General features: G+C 44.3%; 1 protein-coding gene across 1 annotated transcript in view; it reads right to left on the bottom strand.

The window, feature by feature from the left end:
* Positions 1-12,263, bottom strand: part of C5AR1 (complement C5a receptor 1) — a 30,090-nt gene extending 17,827 nt beyond the window's left edge. Inside the window, exon 1 of the mRNA XM_078661007.1 lies at positions 12,220-12,263. The gene's annotated coding sequence lies outside the window, so the exon portion shown is untranslated. The remainder of the gene's footprint in view (positions 1-12,219) is intronic.
* Between the last annotated feature and the right edge of the window lie 8,029 nt (positions 12,264-20,292).

Raw genomic sequence — 20,292 nt, 5'->3', positions numbered from 1 at the left:
GGCACTTGTGCCACTGAACCTGCTGCACTAATGATAGCTGTGACCTAATCTTTGTTTTGGAGGAACTTAGAAGCAGTTACTAGTGAGTCAAGAAGCATCAATTGTGAAAGAAAATTTCAGATCCCTTTTTATCGCGCGGTTTGTGTTGTGGAGCAGTTTGTGGGAGAGTTATAGGCCTGCCATTTAATAGTGCAATATTCCAAATACTGAAAACATACCCTCCAGATCAGAGCCTCGTGAAGCAATCACGCAACGCTTCCAACGTATCCCATATCATGTGCAACACCAGAGCCATGTCTGATTCTTTTCAGCCAACAGCATTTTGCATTCTGCCTCTTGTAGTTTTGGTTTACCTCCATAAGCTTGGGCTCAGCATCCTCTACTTTGTTGGCAAAAAAACCCAGTACATTTCAGAAGTGTGACAAATAACACAGAACTGACAGCTATGCTGATATGCTGAACTCAAAGGCTGTAACGAGTCCTTCATTTTTTTGATAATGGGCTTATCGCCGCTTTAGCGAAAGTTTTCTGCCGCTAAAGCGGCGATAATTCTAACGCCCGTCCTTGATAATATGCCCCAAGGTTCCCCTGTTTCAAGAAAGGGTGGTCGCTCTGGCGGTAACGCCACATCTTCTCCTATTAGGAGCACCTATCCGTGGCTATATGTATTACTTTTTATTTTATAACTTTTTGATAATTGCTAAACATTGTCAGAGAAGAGAAAGACAGGGTTACACCTATTGTTTTTGCATCAGAGAAACATGATTTTTTAAGGATTTACATGAATCTAATTGATAGCAGAAAAGAACGGGAAACTGTTTTTTTCCAAGCAAAATGCAAGTAGCTCAAATTCTATATATGGAGGGCAAATATGGCACGCTTTGACACATGCTCTTAAAGCATGTACTTTGTATACACAAATTTGAATGAGTAGTGTCAAATTATTTGCATACGTTGCTGGGAAGTTGGGGCCAAATATTGTTAATACAATAGTTCCCCTGTGTCTACGGATAGTCTGCTGTGTAAATAGGCTTTGGAAGCCATTTTGTTTTTAGCAAAACTAGAAAATCCCTCCATAATTATTTATGGTGGGTTATAATGGAGTTGTGAAATTGCATTTATGGTGTTGAAGTATGTTTAATTCTTCCTAGAGAGATGTTTTTAATGCCTGTGGAATCAGTGTGACTAACAGTAGCAAAAAAACAACCCCAATTACAGGGATGAAAAACATTTGTGTCGCAACAGGGCTATGGGGGAAGATATGGACAACTTAGGGACCAGGAGTTTTGGACTGTGCAGGTTTGACACAGATGTAGGCAGGAAATTGTCTCTGCAGTACCAGCATCCCACAGGAAGGCCTAGTGCTTAATTAGTACCAGTGATTACAGGTGGTTGGCACCAGAACCAATTTTTATGTCAGGTGGTACCCAAGACCTTTTGAGTTTAAAGACCTGATATGTATAATATACTTACTTATAGGGGCTTTGAGTCAGCCCTCTTCATCCATTGCTCTGTTGTGTGTCATTCACATATGTCTTCCACCTCAGAACCATATAGAACGGGGCAATGAGTCAATCAATCAATAAATTCTTTATTCGATCCATTAAATACAGATCATAAAAGCACAGTTAAAAAGAAATACAATAGCCAACAGTTCATCTGGGGGTAAAATCCAAATGACAGCTAAAATTGCATATTAGATACATATATAAGTCTTTTGAAAAGTTTAAGACATACAATAAAAGAAATAGAAACAGGTATGATTTTAGACTGATGGCCATGTGCAATATATTTAATTTTATAGTTTAGCTTCTTTTAATTAAAAAGTGAAAGACGCCACAGCAACTAAAGAGCCCACTGCTTTCTCCTTCTTGAACAAGCCCACAAAAATGTGGCTACCAAAAAGAAGACAAAGGTATCAGGCAAAGATTTTAGAAAATATGGTGCAACACAACACTGTCTAAAATTATAGCGAGTTAAAATACCTAAAATATAGTCATCTCTTTCTTTCTTATAAAACCCACAGAGCAAGGCTAGGTGGAAGTCTGTTTGGGGAGAGTGATTATCAAGGGACACAGAGTCAGATCTGTATGTTTGCACCTTCTCTCAGGGACACAAAGTCAGCCCACATCAGCCATTGGCTAACTTCGCTGTGAGTGACAAAGTCCCGCCCTTTCACAAAGACCACATTCACACAAATAAAAGGTCCCTACTGTGTGAGGCTCTGTTAGAACTGGGGGTCTCTAGATGGCAGAGGTAGGTACCACTGTCCAAATAGGGATCCTTGCTTCTAGTCAGGGTAAGGAGGATACACTCTTTAGATAACCCCTGCTCACCCCCTTGGTAGCTTGGCACAAGCAGTCAGGCTTATCAATGGCAATGTGCACATTATTTGTACCAACACTCACAGTAACACAGTGAAAACACCACAAACTGACTCCACAACAGTTTAGAAAAATAAAGGTATTTTAATCTAAACTACACAAGACCAAAACGACAAAAATCCAACATACACAGTTCAAGAATATGGTTTCACAAGTGTTCTGAAGGTTGCGTTAAAATAATCCACTGTTGCGTCACGTTTTAGCCAACAGTACCTTTAGATGCGACAAAAGTTCCAAGTGAAAGCTGCAGCGTTGAAAAGCAAGCGATGCGTCACTCCTGAGACCCTGGGGAGGTGATGCGTCAACCCCGCTGGACGCAGCGGGCGTGTTGCGGTGACTCCGGTCTGAATGGGGAGGGATGCAAGACCTTGCATGGATTCCGGTGCAAAGGTTTCGGTGGAAGCGGCTTGCAAAAGGTACGATGCGACGATCTTTGGGACGGCGACGATCTCCGGTGCGGTGACGATGTGCAGCTCAGCGGCGATCTTCTCCTCTCACGGCCCCTCGATGCGATGGCTCTGCGACGACTCTCCCAGCGACGTGATGCGGTCCGCAAGCAAGCGGTGCAACGATCTCACCCATTTACGACAGGTCCTGCGACGATACTCGCAGCAATGGTAATCTTCCCGCACCGGACTGGTGCGTCCCGCAAGCAAAGGATGCGACAACTCTGGCAGCGGCAACAGGTGCTGCGATGATCTCAGCCTTCACGGCAGCGGAAATTTCCTCGCACTGACGGGGATGTGCTCCGCAAGCAGGTGATGTGTTAAACTTTGCAGAAAGTTCTTAAAATCTTGGTTTTCAGGTTCCCAACACAGGTACAACTTCCAGAGGCACCACAACTGGCCGAGGCACTCTAAGAAGGACAGAACTCTCTCAGTAGATTTCAGGGAAGCTGGGGGTGAAGTCCTTTTGTTTCTGGGACTTCTTACCAGGGAGCCAGCTCTTCTCGGGCACTTGGAGATTCCTTCAAGCAAAGGGACACAGCACAACCAAAGTCCTGCACCTGTCCTTGGCAGCAGTGCAACTTCAGGTCAGTCCAGCAAAGCAACAGCAGGACAGTCTTCCTTCTTCAGTCTTCCAGCTTTCTCCTTGGCAGAGGTTCCTTCTTGATTCCAGGATGATCTAAAGTTCAGTGGTATGGGGTCCTGTACTTATACCCCAAAAAGTCTTTGTTCCCTTTGTGCAGGAGGGCTCTGAGCCCGGTCCAAACCAGTTCTGGAGCACTCTGTTTACATTACTCCTTCTTTCCTTTCACAGTGCAGAGCAGAAACATTAGACGCCCCACAGGAGGTGGAGGCAGCATTGTGGAGGGAAAGCACAGCCCTGGAGCACTTTGTTGACATGATTCCTTCTCTCCTTTCACAGTGCAGGGCAGGGACAACAGACGCACCACAGGGGGTGGACCTAGCACTGTGGGGGGCAGACACAGTCCTATTCAGGTCCCAGGTGCAACTCCTCCCTCTCATCTAGATGCAGATCTCTCTATTCACCACTGGGCAGACTCATTCTGTCTCCTGGAATCCCCCAGCCCTGTCACTCACAAACCAGACAGTCAATTCAAAAACAGGCCAAGGCACACAGAAAGGTCAGACAAGACAACAGCCACTTTCTGAGAGTGCTGTTCTCAAACACAGGATTTAAAAAACACCTTTCCTAAAAGATGTGTTATTAAATTCTGAGTTCAGGGATACCAGAGTTTTATGTCCTACCTTGCTCCTATGGGAAGATATGCTGGTAGCCACTGTAGCCAGTATTCCCCATGATAGCCTATGGGCAAGGTAGCATTACAATAGTGAAAAATGAAAATGGCTGTCATTCACTACCAGAGCACGTCACCTGCACTAGTACATGCTCTACCTTTCACATACACTGCACCCTGCCCAAGGGGGTAGCTTGGGCCTTCCATAGGGGTGACCAATGTGCACAGAAAGGGAAGGGTTAGGCCTGGTCAGTGGGGACACTGACCAGGATGACATGGCAGTTCACAGACTGCACACAGGCACTTCGGTAGCAAGCCTGAGACACCATTTTAGGGCTACTCATGTGGGTGGCACAATCAGTGCTGCAGACCCACTAGTAGCATTTGTATCACCAGCCCTGCTACACTCAGTGCACTTTACTAGGGACTTCTTAGTGGTACAAATATGCCAATCATGGATAACCAATTACAATAACAATTTACACAGAGAGCATTAGCACTTTAGCACTGGTCAGCAGTGGTAAAGTGCCCAGAGTCTTATTGCCAACAACCACAGGTCAGGATAAACAAGGGAGGAAGAAGCAAAAGGTTTGGGGATAACCCTGCAAAAAGGGCCAATTGCAACAGGCTCTACTATGAAAATGTGTGTTTTAGTATCGAACAAATGTTTCCTTTTAGTCAATTTGTTTCAGATAGACAAGGGTCCAGCACCTTCCCCAACAATGAAGCTTTGAAAAAACCATGACAAATCAAAACAAGAATTAACAAAGTTAAAAGGCATGCAGCCATCATCAGACCTACTACCTCTGTCAATGTTTATTAGCCTTCATCCCACCTAATGCCTTTCTCAGTTTTGCCTGTTCATCTCACTCAAAGGGGGTCTTTTTCATCCTTGCTCTATCCATCTGTCACTGCTACTAACTTTCACATCATCCCCCTTTCTTTCTTTTCATTTCTCTGTCTTGTTTTTGGTCAAAATCTGACTATAAAAAATATGCCCTGATCCCTCAAAAAATAATTCCATTAGCCACTACCTGCAATCATGCAGGCAAAATTGAGCACTGGTCCTGTAGTCACAATGAAAAAAAAATCTGGAAGCACTTGAATGTAAAGAAGAATAACAAAATCTTAGGGTAAACCAATCAAGCCTAATGTTTTACAATTTGAGAGCTCTGTCTGATTGTAGCTGAACATATGCTCAGTAGTTTTTCAAAAGGCAGGTGGAGTGGAACTGACATCACGCACCCTTTGTTCCCACATGATATCAAAGGATCAGCGGTGGCTGGCTCAGTTATGGGCAGTGGGTGGGGCAGGGCGCGGCAGGGGGGAGCAGAAAGACAATGGAATAGGTATTATTTATTTAATTACACATATTCAGTCGTCTGTCGACTTCCCCCTTACCACCCCGCCCTGCCCCGCCCCGCCTCACCGCATTTACCTGTGCCCGCTGTGGCTGCACAGGATTGACCCTTGCTCCACCCTGACCTGCTCAAGGGCTGTCTATTTGCTGCTGAATGCTTGGGAAACTGCACAACCCACACAAAGTAAGGCTCTTTCATCCTTTTTAGGTCTCGCCGGTCTCGTGAAATCTATTGTTTTTAATATATAATTAAAAGGGGCTTACATCCCGACCCCTCTCTTTCCTGGCTTTTCATTGGTTCCTGTGCTTGTCACATACTTTTCCTCCATTTCTATTGGCTGCAGCATATTTTCCTGCATTTACCAATGCTTCTTCCTCCTCTGCTTCTCTTATCAGTATCCCGCAGCTGTAATACTGCTAACATTGCTTTGGTAGAACAATTTTTTTCATAAAAACGTTGCAGCAGTTGGGGTGCAAATTTTTTTGTCATAAAGTTTTGCTCTCTTTCAGAGTTTTTCGACTTGCAGCAGATTTATATAATGCAACTTGGGAGAGATTAAGTGATTTGCCCAGGGTCAATCACTTAATGTTTCACCACAAGTCTTGAACTGCGATCGCCAGCTCTTAAGTCAACAGCTCTAGCCTCTGTTCCACATCCTGCCCATTCCCATAATGCTTGTTACAGTTTCTTGATGTTTCTCTTCCCCCCTTTTCTGTCTTTCTCTCTTTTGTTCGGGATCAAAATGTGAGGATGTAAACTAAGTCTGAGATTTAAAAAATGAGTGCCGGCGAGCCCATCTGTACAAACACACACACACACACGCACACACACACACACATGGGACACACATAAATGCATGCACACCCTTTCTGCAGTAAATGCATTAACCCCTCTGCTATCTTACTCCTTTTGAGAGTGTAGATCTCTGAAAAAAATGCGTTCTAATGCTAGCCCACAATTGTTTGCGGAAATAGAGTGATATCATTTGGAGATGACGTTGCAGCACTTGGGGGGATGCAACATTTTTAAAAAGTGAATGTTGCTGCAAAATGTAACCGCCCTAGTTTTACAGTGTTATCTGACTTGCCTATTTTCCGTCTGTTTTTTAAGACTGGCAGCACGGCGAGCAGTTATTTCTAGTTTAAAGGATCCATCGTGAACGGCTGATCTGAACATTATGTTCAACTTGAAATAACTAGCTTGTTTTTTTACGTTCCTGCATTGCTTGCCTGTCCCTCCCCCCCTGCATGCCCCTTCCCCTTTCGTTGCTTGTTGTTATCACATGAGTCCTTTACGCTTTCACAAGGTTTTACGACTTTCACTAAAGTAGAAATCTTCCTAAAGTGATCTAGTGCTGGGACAGTCTGCCAAATCCATTGAACGCTTCTGTCAGGTCAGTGACGATAGTTCAGCCAACATAAACGTGTTTGGTTTTCACACTCGTAGACGTGTGCCTGTTATGCAGACTGAAACATGTGATTGTTCCTTTTGACACTTGTTTTTTTAGTAGTATGAACAACCCCAGCTCAGACCTTACTTACTCATACTTTAGAATGTGACATCGCAGTCGTACTAGAGTCTGGTTGATGTCGTGGTCTTTCGGTTGAAATGGAAGGGGTTTCAGGCAGTGTCCTTGCCACAAAAGGCTACCATTGCTCAGTTGAAAAGATAATGGCTATGTTCGCTCTGAATGTTTCTGAAGCAGTTTTAGATTTCAGATTGCACTGGTCTGCCTACCCCTTGGGCACCTGTGCCTGTTTAACACACTTGCAAAAGAAATAATTGATGGACTGAATGCTGGACAACGTAAACATTCATCCCCAGTCACAAGAATCTGGGTTAAATCCATCATTCTTTTGCTCACCACACCACCCACAGTTTGGGCCCAGCCATATGCAAATCAGTCTTGATCCTGTTCCTTGTGGGAACAGTCCAGCCCAAACTGCCAAACCAGGTCCTCCCTGGACCGGAAACAAGCATCCTGGGACCGGTTTTAGGGCATCACCCTTCATCAGACAGGCTAGCTTGAATCCAGTGGTGTGGTGAGCACGGGACCCACGTCTGGGCATACCCTTCCCACTTAGGGCGACATATGCAAAATAAATAATTGATGGACTGAATGCTGGACAATGCAAACATTCATCCCCAGTCACAAGGATATGGGTTAAATCCATCATTATTTTGCTCACCACACCATCCCTGTTTGGACCCAGCCATATGCAAATGAGTTTTGACCCTGTTCCTTGTGGGAACAGTCCAGCACGAACTTCCAAGCCAGGTCATTAGCTTCTTTTTGTGTTTAGCACACTGTCTGACATGTATTGCATGACTTTGCCTCTGACATCGTCCTAGAGATTAGAGGCTGCAAACCACGCAGAACCTACAAAAATACTTGCTTAATATTGCTTAGTTGTGTGGTCATCCTTCTGGGTTTTTTACACTGATGTATCTTCTGCAATGTACCCCTACCAGCAAGTCCTGCAACACAGTAGAAGTTGTGGTAGATAACACGGGTAAGTTTCGAACTATGTGCAAAGTGTCTTTGCCATGATAGTCATTAAAAGAATGCTTAATGATGTCCAGTTATGCTTGCTGAGTATACACTCACCGTTTGTGAGGTTACTAAAAAAAATACTTTGATGGGCTTTCTCAAACTTAGATTGCACAGCTGCTCTTCAAGCTAACATTTTCAACAACAAAAAACTATTGTTAATTACATAGGCGAAGCCTGGTGCATTTACCAATGCTTGCTTATTTGCTGTTCTTGCTGCTCCTTTTATAACCTCTCCAGGAGTATCAGCCGATGTGCCAGGGAACCAAAGTGCAAGATGGCAGTAGCACCCACTGGCCTTAACTGAGGCCTATGCTGAGCATCTGACACCCAACATGGGAGAACTTGAGATCTATGTTAGTTTGCTGTTTGGTGTCTTCCATCTAGAGAGTAAACCAACACCTTTGGGGATCGCAATTTTACTTGAAAAGTAAATCAGAACCAATGAAAGTTTTACATTGCAGAAAAGTCAAAAAATGTATCATATCCTGCAGCGAAACAGACCTGTCGTTAATTGTTACAGGAGGAATGCACAGCTTACCCGGAAATCAAACTTTGATGGTCTGACTTTTAGCACTACTGTTTTCATGCGAGGATTACGGGATCAGGATCTTACCCCTTATACCCCCTTCTATTAACAATCCTCTTTCGGGGACATCAGTACAACTGCTGTTGCTCAGTCTTAACCCATTATTGACCCAACCCTCACCTTGGGAATGCAACCCCAGGGCAAACCCTACATCCAACACAGCTCCAAGGACAGCCACACCAGCGACTCATGGTGGGTGAATCTATAAGCACAGACACATATGGATGTAAAGGAAAAGTGTTAAGGGGCCAGGTAGCTGACATTCATATGGTATATAAAACAATGTAACCTCATGTAGCATAATATAGCATAATAGCCCGCTGACAGGCGGTATAACAGTTATTAATGCCCTCTCCCTGAGTTGTAGAACTGAGAGGCAGGCAAGGGTCCATAAGGGAAAAGAGGGCAATTTGGGAACCTGTATAGCCCGAGGCAGAAGAGCTGGAATGCTCTTAGAGCAGGGGTCTCCCACCTTTTCTGTGATGGGAGCTACTTATGTTCAACGGAAATCATCCCGAGCTACTAATATTAGTGATGTAATAGTGTCCACCCCATCTCAAATCAAATCAAATCAAAATATCTTTATTTAGATATAAACATATATCTTTAAAAGAAGTTACAAAATTCACATTGTGTAGCTACTGTAAAAAAGCGAAGAGAAACATGTAACAGACAATTAGCCAGCCGTAATAAAAGTAGAGATTATCCACTCTTGAACCTCCTTATTCCATGACAGTTTAAAATAAAAATAAAAACACAGGGTGATAATGATGAGAGAAAGGATAAGTTAAAACATCTTGTGCAAGATACTTTTCCCATCAACCCCTTTGTGAGGTACCCATTGTCAATGGCACCGTACATGTGCAAGACAACCAACAGTCCTAAACCACTATGTTAAGGTTTCATTTTGTCCCCCCTCAAAATTAAAAACTGTTGTGGGGTACATCAAGATTAAAAGAGTGTAGGGGGGGCGCATTAGCAGGACCCATTTTGGTTAAACTTGCGGTATGCCAGCTGAATGAATTTTGTGAGTTTTATATTTAAAACAGTATTTTCGGGGTTCAAAGCCACCATAATCCCTTGCCTACAGGACCGGACGCCCTGCTTATTCCATTCAACTTTAAGTTTGGACCTGCGTTCGGAGTTAAGGGCTGGGCAGAGGCAGACCACATGCAGCAGAGTTTCAGCTGCTTTGCCACATCCTCTGCAAGTTAGGTCCTCCGCGGTGCGTCGCCATGTGGGTAGATCTAGCAGGAAACGCCAATCACCCATTCTGATAGCGGTAAAACTACGTTTAAGATACAATGTGTATGTGCTGGCCAAGTAAGAGGCAGGGGCTAGCCGACTGTATGATTTTAAAAGAGCCCAAGCATGCCTGCATTTCGAAAAATGTGCTTTATCCATGATGAGGGATTTCATTCTCACATATTTTTTAATCCCCATTTTAAAAGCTGTCTGACTGGGGTTAAGGGCCGATAGATCACTCACTGACATTTGCTGAATTGCGTCCTTAAAGAGGCGACCGAACGTTCCACCTGAATTTATCTGGGAGATTTCTAACCAGACTAGGGATTCTAGTGTGCCAGGGTCCGCCTGCCTCAGTTTGTGACAGAGGTTCAGGTATACCCCGATATCAGAGGCGTCATAGTTTAATAGCCGCATCTCTAGTCTTATCTGTGCAGCAGATGCGGACTTTGGTTGCTGGAGAACCTTTTTGTAAATTTTTGTCGTGTGCCTATTCAAAGCGGTGTTCAATTTACCCCTGAATGTCTCCATGCCATATGATAAAGTGGGGCCAATTTTAGCTCTCATTACTGCTAAAAGAGGCAATAGTGTTGTACCTGAGAGTTTTTTAGAGAGCTTGCCTAGTGACACCGCAAGGGTCGTAGCTTTGACTGTGATCTCACGACGCTGTTTTGAAAGATTACGTCTAGAATCCAGATGGACACCTAGGTATTTGTACGACTGACCTGTGACGAGGCGTACGTTGTTAAATGACCACCCGCCACCAGTATAACGTTTCTTACCAAAGGGGCGACTTGCGTTTTCTTTAAATTGACCTCTAGCTGGTTCATGATCGTGTAGCTGAGCAGTTTGTCGAGGAGCCTTTGTAGCCCAACCCTCGTAAGACTGAAGAGAACCGGATCGTTGGCATACAATAGGTTGCTGAATGCCAGGCCTCCCACCTTTGGGGATGACTATTTGTATCATCCAGGGTCGTCGGCAGATCTGCTATGAACAGGTTGAAGAGACCCCATCTAAGATTGCCAGCAGTGATCACATCAGTGCATGAGGCAGGGTTTCCAGCACTAATGTAAAAATAACCCTTTGACAATTTGAAATTACTGAACATGGGTAATATATAAAAGCCATAGCTGCAATCCCCCTGGCACTACTGTACTAATATGAGTAATAACCCTCCCCAACTCAATAATAGTTTAAAAAACATTTTGAAAACGTAAAAATTTTTCTCCAAACATTGGCTTAGGAGTTCTGAACATAGACACATTTTCATTTTAAGAACATGCTTTTAAATTTGAGCATACATATAATAATTCAACCAAGCAAAAGCTTCTATATTAGTATTCTGGGCTGAACACAGACGAGCTACTCACCTAGCTGCAGAGCTACGTAGCTCATTAGCTACTTGTCGGAGACACCTGAAAATTGAACAATAAAACGATATACAAACATTGAAAGTTGAAGTTTAAAGCCTGCACCAGCTCTTATTGGTCCTGAGCCACTTCATTGTCTTCAATGGAGCTTTCAGCATTATACTTTTCTAATAATAATTGCTCTGGTTGTACTAATAGATAAATAACTAATAGCAATAAAATCATGTGTAGCCTGTAGGACACCAGTCATATCCACCACCATCTCATGTAACTGGATGACACTCCTAAGTGGTGCTCTCAGCTTAGTGGAGTCCTGCAGCCAGTCCAGTGATCTCTGCTTGACCCCTTGGTGACAGGTTCAATCCTGGTAGGCTGACTCAGCCTTTCATTCTTCCGAGATAAGCAAATTAGCACCATAGAATTGGGCTGTAATAAATCTGAGTGTTCTGTCAATAGCGCCTAGAGACCTGGAGGGGTGAACATGCGCTCTAAAAATACGCTTTTTATTATGTCATGTTATCATGATGTAAAACAACGACTCAAAACTATCATTTGAGACCGAGATAATACAGAGATTGTAATTTGCAGACAGCAAATACATGCACAACTCGAAGATGAACAAAAGCAGGGGCTACCGCAAAAAAACAAAAATGAGTTGGGACCAGAAATGCAGGCATATACATACATGTTTTTCGCTTCCCTTGGAATCGAAGGCTGCTCCAAGAATTTGTGAGGATACTTCCACTAATGCAACATGCTTAAAGTAACCAACTGTCAATGATGCTGCAGCATTTATAGTGTAGCACCTGCCTCATTATCATAAGTGAAAACGTTTTATTTCGTTTAATTTCTATATGTTGAGGTATCCAACTGCAATTTACATCGTTAGCCCATTTAACATCTTAGACAAACATTCTGAAAAGTCTTTAAACGAAAAAATGACATTTTCTCCAAAATACATGCAATTCTTTCCTTAAATCTTAAAAATATGAGTACATTCCGGGAGACACGCCTTACCTCTATGGCGAGTGAAGAGTACCGAGAATATGGGAAGTCGCAGATGGAAGGAAGAGCAGAAATGTAAATTCAGCAGGCGCCTGTTGCATTTATATGCAGTATCAGGAAGTGAAGCAGGCTGGAGGAAAGCCAGTGCCCTGTTGCCCTGATACCGACAAACACAGATACTGCGATCGTGCGAGTTTTTACATATCTGCATTACGTTTTTCATAGTTAACCGTCTCAAGGCGCTATGTTGTCAATTGCCTTTATAGAGTGCCATCTTTCCCACTGCCTGTTTTTAAGTGTCTATATGTTAGATCTGAGGAGCCGAGGTGAACGATAGGAAGGAGTTCATTCGACTGAGAGCGCCAACGACTGAGCAACTTCGACCTTCTATGTTGTTGTCTGATGAGGAATAACATTTTTTAGAGGACCCGCCGGTAATATAGTTCTGATTGTCCATTTGTCACAGCCTTTTATGAAAGAGAAGCTGGCATTTGAAGCAGTTTCGGACTTCGAGTTGATTGAAGATTAGTGCCCCAAATATGTTTTTTTCAAAATGTTTATTGGAAAAAAACACCACAATAATAATATGTTAGAAATGGGGGTCTCTAGTTGGCAGTGGCTGGCCACAGTCCAAGTAGGGACCCTTCTTCCTAAGTCAGAGTACGGGGGTTACACCCTTTGATAACCCCTGCTCAACCCTGTGGTAACGTAGCACAAGCAGTTAGGCTTATCTTAGAGGCAGTGTGTAAAGCATTTATGATCATACATAGTAACACAGTGAAGGACACTACAAAGGGACACCACACAAGTAGTTATAAAAAATAAGTATCTTTATATATAGACTTAACACAAGACCAATAACGGTAAAAAAGCCACAATACTGGAAAAGGGGTACTCTTGAAAAGTTGGAAAGAGTTCAGTGTTCAAATAGGGGTTCAGTTCAATTTTCCCCACGCTAGGCCAGCGATGCATTTAATACTTGCCGCAAGGGAGGATGATGCGGTGATCCTGTGGCGTGTGTGATCTTGTTGCGATGAAAGAAAATGGCGCTCCGTGAGGGAGCGACGATCGGGTGCGATGCGAGGAAAATGGCGGACGCACGGCGTCCGCGCTGCGATGATCCCGATGCGATGATCCGGGGTCAGAGAGCCTTCGAAAAGCCCGCAAACGTGCGATGCGATGATCTCTGTGGTTAGCGAGCGCTTTGGGGCCCGCAAGCATGCGATGCGATGATCTTTGGTTTGCGAGCACTCGGGGGCAGCAGCGCGTGGATTTTTCTTACGCTCTTCAGCTGCGGCGGCTCGCAAACGGCGTTAGCGACGATTTTCAGCTCTCTTTTCTCTGTAGTAGAACTAGAGGCCCTGGAACTCACAGGGGCTCACCTGCAGATAGAAATCCTTGCTGGGAGGAATCAGGAGGCTGGTGGGGGAGTCAGATGGGCCTGTGACTCCAGCAGGAGGCTAGCTCTCTTCTAGCCCTTGGGTGATTGCTTAGCAAAAATAAGTCTCTCAAAAGTCCTTTTCCCTCTTCTTCCAAGTCCAAGGGGAATTACTGCAGGCCAATCCAAGAACCAGCACACAAGCACAAGGACAGTCCTCTCCTGCAGATTACTTCCGTAACACGGACAGAGGTTCCTCTTGACATCTAGGAGCAATACACAAATCAGGGGTTTGGGCACAGATATTTATACCCCAATAGTCTTTGTTCTCAAAAGTCTCTAGTCACTTAACCCAGCCAGAACAAGTTTTGCTCAGGCCTGGAGCACTTTGTTTACCAGGCTGCATCGTTCCTTTCAGAAAGAGGGGGTCTGCCATCAGACGCACAGTAGGAGGTGGAGCCAGCATTCACCTTGCCAGGCACAGCCCTATTCAGGACAAGGAGCTACCCCTCCCCAGTACTCAATGCAGATCTCTCTATTCAACCCAGGTCTGACCCAGCCTGCCTTGCCCCTCTAAACCGACAGCCAATACACAAAACAGCAGAGCACACTGGAGGCTTAGGCAAGAAAATACCTACTTTCTAAAAGTGGTATTTTCAAACACAGAATATTAAAACCAACTTCACTAAAAGATGCATTTTATTATTCTGAGTTCAGGCATATTAAATTCAAATTTCTACCATGTTCTACCATGTTCCCTGAGTCAGATAGGACTATAAGATGTAATAGCCAGTCTGCCCATTCTAGCCTATGGAGAACAGGTAGCCTTGCAGCAGTGAAAACAAAATGGAGGGGGATTCACTACCAGGACATGCTACACATATCAAGCCATGTCCTACCTTACGCACACAGTGCACCTACCATAGGGGTGACTGACATGAGGCTAAGGGAAGGGTCAGGGGCTGGGAAGTGTTGGCCCTTCACAGCCAAGATGGCAGTCCTGGACTGCGCACAGACACTGCAGTGGCAGGTCTGAGGTGCACTTTACCAGCTACTTCTGTGGGTGGCGCAAACCAGCGCTGCAGGCCCACCAGCAGCATTTGGGTTACCAGACCTGGGCACACACAGGCCACACTACTAGGGACTAACAGGTAAACCAAATAAGCCAATCAGGGATATACCAATTCACAAACATATTTACACAGGGAGCATTTGCGCTGTGGCACTGAATGGCAGTGGCACAGCGCCCAGAGCATCTAATACCAGCAAAAACAGAGGAGACAAAAGCGAAAAATGGAAGGGAGACCCACGCCAATGGTGCCAGGTCTAACATAATAAAACTTAAGTGCCACGGTATGCAATGATTTAGGAGGAAGCCACACCCGTGACTGCATAAGCAGGGTGCTTCCCAATGGTCCCCACCATGCCACTCCACATCATGCATCTTTCTTCCTCCAGCAGGCACTTCCTGTCTCTTTATCGCTCTCTTGCAGGGGCTTTCTCGTCGTTGCTATCTCTCATTGGCACTGGTCTCTTATTTGTCTCTTCCTCATTCTTTCTCCCTATTTTTTCTTTCTCTGTCTTGCTCTTGGCTGAAATTCTGATGATGACAAATAAATTGTGCCCCCTTCCAAAAACTGAGTGCTGTTGTCCACTGTCTGGCACCAGCAAGCACCCAAAAGAATAAGGACTATTTCGTAGACGTAACTATCCTTAAACAGAGCCCTAACATGCACCCTGGTCCCCAGCAGCTGCTATGTTGCACTTGTAATGGAGGGAGAAAGGAAAGGAGAATTGATCTTTTCACATGAAGCCTGTTTCAAATGACCATATTGTGTGGTACTGCACTACATTTTTACCTTCTTTAATTGAACATGTTTTTATTGGCCATAGAACTCTGCACAGTTTACTCCTGCTAACCAGTGGTAAAGTGCTCGTGTTCTCCCTTTTAAACATGGTAACATTGGCATACACCTAATTGGCACAATTATTATGCTTAGAAGTCCCTAGTATGTGGGTCTACAGATACCCAGGCCCTGTAAATTGCATTCCTATAAGTGGGCTGCAGCACTTATTGTGTAACACACTAAAGTAGCACTGTAAAATATGCCCTAGGCCTGCCCTTGCAGCCTGTGTGTGCAGTTTTAACCTTCCATTTAGAGTTGAAAAAAAAATCTTTTCCCAGGCCTAAACCTTCCTTTGTATTACCCATAAAACATCCCAAGGTATGCTCTAAATTAGGGGTGGGCATAGCTAATTTAATTTGCTGTGGCATTATTACTTGAAATTACAGCAACATTTTGTGATATTAGGGGAATTATATGAGTAGCATAACCTGCTTTAGAACTATTTTCTTAGCAAAAAATGCATCCTCGAGCCCAAAATGAACATTTTGTGCTAAGAAAAAAGCACTGAATGCAACAAAAAGAACAGGATCCGGCAGGCGCTTGCGCTCTGTTCCTGTGCTCTTGAGTAGGATTTTGTGCCCTAAATTACTCAAAAGAATTGTGGTAATCTCGTAATTTTGGATAATCACGTGTCACAAGAGTTACACACAATTACTGAAATTACTCCGATTGTTCAGGCGTAAATACAAATTCACCCAGGCCTCACCTAATTGCTCATAGTGCAGTGTGCATGCTATTTAAAAAGTAGGACATGTATATTTAGGGGCAGATTTATGATGACTGGCGCATCCCCAGGGATGCGCCAGTCATCCTGCGCCGCTGCTCCGCCACCCATGGTGCGCCGCATTTATAATGCGGCGCACCATGGGGCAAAAACGGCACAGATGCGTGACGCATCTGTGCCGTAAAGGTGGCGCATTGCTGGAGCTGCGTCGCAAGCGCGACGCAGCTCCAGCAAGGCTCGAGGGTGCCCCATCTCCACAATGCTGCGTCAAGACCTACGCCTGTTTCAAGCAGGCGCAGGGTTTTGACGCAGCATTGTCCTGAAAGTGACTGAGTGAAATCTCATAGATTTCACTCAGCCACTTTTAGGAGGCGTTCCTGCGCAGGAACGCCCCCCCCCCCTGCGCAGGAACGCCCCCCTTATGGCGCAGGGCTTTACAACGTGACGCATCTCCTAGATGCGTCACGTTGTAAATAGGGCGCATTGTTTGCGCCGCCGTTGCGTCAAATAAAGTGATGCACCGGCGGCGCAAGGCCTTCATAAATCTGCCCCTTAATGTTTTTCATGCTTTGGCATTGAAAAAAATCCTAAAGTCGTTGTTCACAGTATAAAGGCTGGCTCTCCCATAGAAAACACTGGATTACATTATAACAATTTATAATGCTTTTTTTAGATTGTGAGAAGCTAAGAGATAATTCAAAGACTCATTTATGGTAAAGTCAGATTTTATATTACTATAGTTGTAATTTTCCTGACTAAGCCAAATGTGCCTTTCTGCCAGTGTCAAGTGTCAACTGGCTCCTGAATGGCTTCCCTGTAGTGTGATGTGGATTACTCCCAGCAAGTGAACAAAAAGCTTGAGTTTGGAGGAGTGTTTTCTGCCCAGATTAGAAGAGTCTGAGGGGCAGTGTCAGTCCCTTTATGAGCTTTAAAGGGTGCCTACTCTGCTATTGGCAGATGTAGCTCAAACGTAGGCCTGGCTCCCTTGTTTTCCTACTCAGTTTGGCTCCATACCCAGTGGCAGAAGGGAGCTTCCCCAGAACTAGTTTGGAGTTGCCAGGTGTGGAGTGGGCAGGCTGTTATGTCCCATACGCACACTTCTTGATGGGCGCAGGGAGCCCTGGCCAGGGAAAGAAGGGTTCTGCCACTTTGGATTTAGGTATCAAGGGCCACTGTGGTAAAGTTTACAGTAAACATACAAGAAGTGCTACAATAGTAGTTAGGGTCACGCTAGGAAACATTTACCCATTGGTTAGGGAGCAGCTGGAAGCTGCCTCCACCCACAGGCTGGCACTGGGCATTAATTTGACAATGCCATTATCCTACTGAGATCGCTCCTGTACCTGTGAAGAATCAGAAGAAGGACTGCCCTGCTGTCTGAAGAGCCTGAAGGTAGAATGGACTTGCTTGCCTTGATCCCGGGATCCCAGTTGTGACTCCAAGGGGCAGTTGCGAGGCCTCTGTTTGATGTACAGGGAGATAACAAGCTTCCAGAGTCCTTTACTGTATCTGCCCAGCTGACCATGTCCAAGAGGACCAGCACTGGGCCCTGCTTCTGGCCTCTGCTGGAATGACTGCTGCTGACTCCCCAAAGTGCTGTCCCTAAGTTCCTGGACCCTTGACTGGTGTCAAATCCCACAGTCTGCTCTGAGAAACTACTGGGAAACGTAGCCAAACTGCCAAGCTGATCCAAAAAGGGGCTTCACAAAAGAGCCAAATATTCAGGTTGCTACTGTTATGTTCTCATTATCAACAGAAAATCCAAACCGGTGGGACTTCACTGACTTCATGGAGCCCTCTTCAGCTGCACCCGTGCACTGCTGGAAGAATACATGGTCCAAAAAAAATTGACTAAGTCCGAAGGTAGTAATCTCCACTCAGAGAAGACGCAAAAATATCTGTCTGATGAGGGACCTTCTCTTCAAATTTATCTTGCTTGGAGCTTTCCTGCAAAAAGTCAAGGGCTTCATGAGACCTCATCCAGTGGCTATCTGACGATGTTGAGCCCTCTTTGGTCACAGCCTGCTGCCTTGCCGTCTGAGATTTCTTTTTACTTCCTTCCCTAAACTGAGTCCGAAGGTAAAACCTTTAACCCAGATGAACCTTGTTGCTGTAGCCAACTTTCACTGCACTGTTGTTGGCCTTAAACCTTACCCTTGTACCGGTCCAGTGCAACCAGATGACCTTGATGACCAGATTCGCGTAACCCTTTTTGGTACTATTTTGAACCATACACTTTAAAATTCTTAACTCCAATTCTATAGATAAGATATTTTTATTTGGTGTCATTTTATCTATTAAAATTGGCTTTATGTTTGTTAATTTGTTTGGGGATTTTCCTGTGTTTAGTTTTCACTTTAATATTGTTTAAGTACTGCATAAATGCTTTACACATTGCCCGTAAATTAATCCTGACTGCTTTGTGCCAAGCAACCAGGGCGATAAGCACAGGTTTATATAGTGACTTTAATGGTTCACCCTGACAAAGACTGTGATTATTATTTGAGATGTGTTTTCATCTCCTCAACTAATACTCCAGTTTCTTACAGAGCACCACCAATCACTCCCTTCCCAGGGCCACAGACACAGTTTAACTTGACTACTGTTCCAGACACTGGCAGCTAGCTAGAACTGCCCTGGCTGAATCGCACAAGCCTCTTTGGGATGCCAGACCTATGGTTAAGCAGTTATGATCTGAGTTGCAGAAGAGATCTTAGGGTGCCAAGATCAATAGCCCATGCACAGACTAGTTCTTCACTGAGTTGAATTATTCTGCCCGGTTTTATGGAGTATATTATCGTTCTGTGGTGTCTCATTTATATGTAGCTTTGGGTCTTATTTTGAATTTGGAACACCGGGAGCCTCACTGTAAATCTATGGGGCTCCAGCCCTGCAAACTAATGGTTCATCCACTCTGTTTAAAGTGTGGTATGGGCCAGGTTTCCTGTAACAGATGCTCAGCTGTCTCTGCCCGGATGTATGATGTTACAACGCATGCTATTACAATGCATGGCTTTACGACGCAAGTTTTACACCGCAAGTCGTTACAACGACTTGCGTTGGGGGGCGCTGGATAGTAAATAGTTTAATTTCCTATTCCAACTCCAGTCCCCGTGGATAGTAGGGAATGTGTTGGAAACTATTACCTATCCTAGAGCGCCCCCCAGCGCAAGTCGTTGTAAAAGTTGCGTTGTAATGGTTGCGTCGTAAAGGTACTTCGTTGTAACAGTTGCATTGTAAAGCATGTTCCCCTCTCTGCCCTGAGACACCTTTGAGTGGACGCCTGTGCATCACAGAGCCATGGGTCGATGAATCTCAGCCCTGCCCTATTTAAGGCGATAGGTGTTGTTCCCACAACATGCATTTTTCTTATGAGGGTCAGCCACAGAGTGGGACTGAGCAGAAGCTATAGTTTTCAACTCAATGGCATTTAAAAATGTAATGCATTCCTGTAGAAGTGAGGTACATAAAGTAACTGTAAGTAACTTGCTTAGCCTAACAATGTAACAAAACATACAATCCAACTCTCTTTTTCAGATATATTTTTCTAGATTTAGAGAGTGACTTTGAATAGCATGAGAAGTTTAAGATAATGGTACTACATTTTGGTCACTTTCCATCTTAGCACAAGGCTCGATATTTCAACAATATTAAAATCTTTAGTAAATTGAAAGACCAATATGAGCCTCAAGAAATGCCCAACAGTGTGTAGTTTAAAGGCCAAGAGTGGTACGAATCCTGTCAAGGGAACAGGAATTGCTGAAATGGAAGGTTTCATAACAGAGTTAATATTTCCCTCACCTTAAAAGTGTCAGAGCGCAGTGATAAATGGACATTCAAGAAGTGGGTTCGTCATTTAGGCCTCTTGTGGTGAAACTTCATTGTTCTTATAGCACTGTTTGTCAACCTGTTTCGGATCCCACGCTCTCATGGGCTCTGATCATTATTATATATTAATAGATATGGATACGTATACGTTTTGACTTACCCAAGATCCACAGAATTACTTCAAGCCTTGAATCTAGACATTACTCTCCCTCTGCTCCTAATTCATCAACAGTCTTAAGATTCAGAGG

The sequence above is a fragment of the Lissotriton helveticus genome, chromosome 9 (assembly GCF_964261635.1).
Source record: "Lissotriton helveticus chromosome 9, aLisHel1.1, whole genome shotgun sequence".
NCBI classification, from domain to species: Eukaryota; Metazoa; Chordata; class Amphibia; order Caudata; family Salamandridae; genus Lissotriton; species Lissotriton helveticus.
This window is presented reverse-complemented; position numbering and strand designations above follow the sequence as displayed.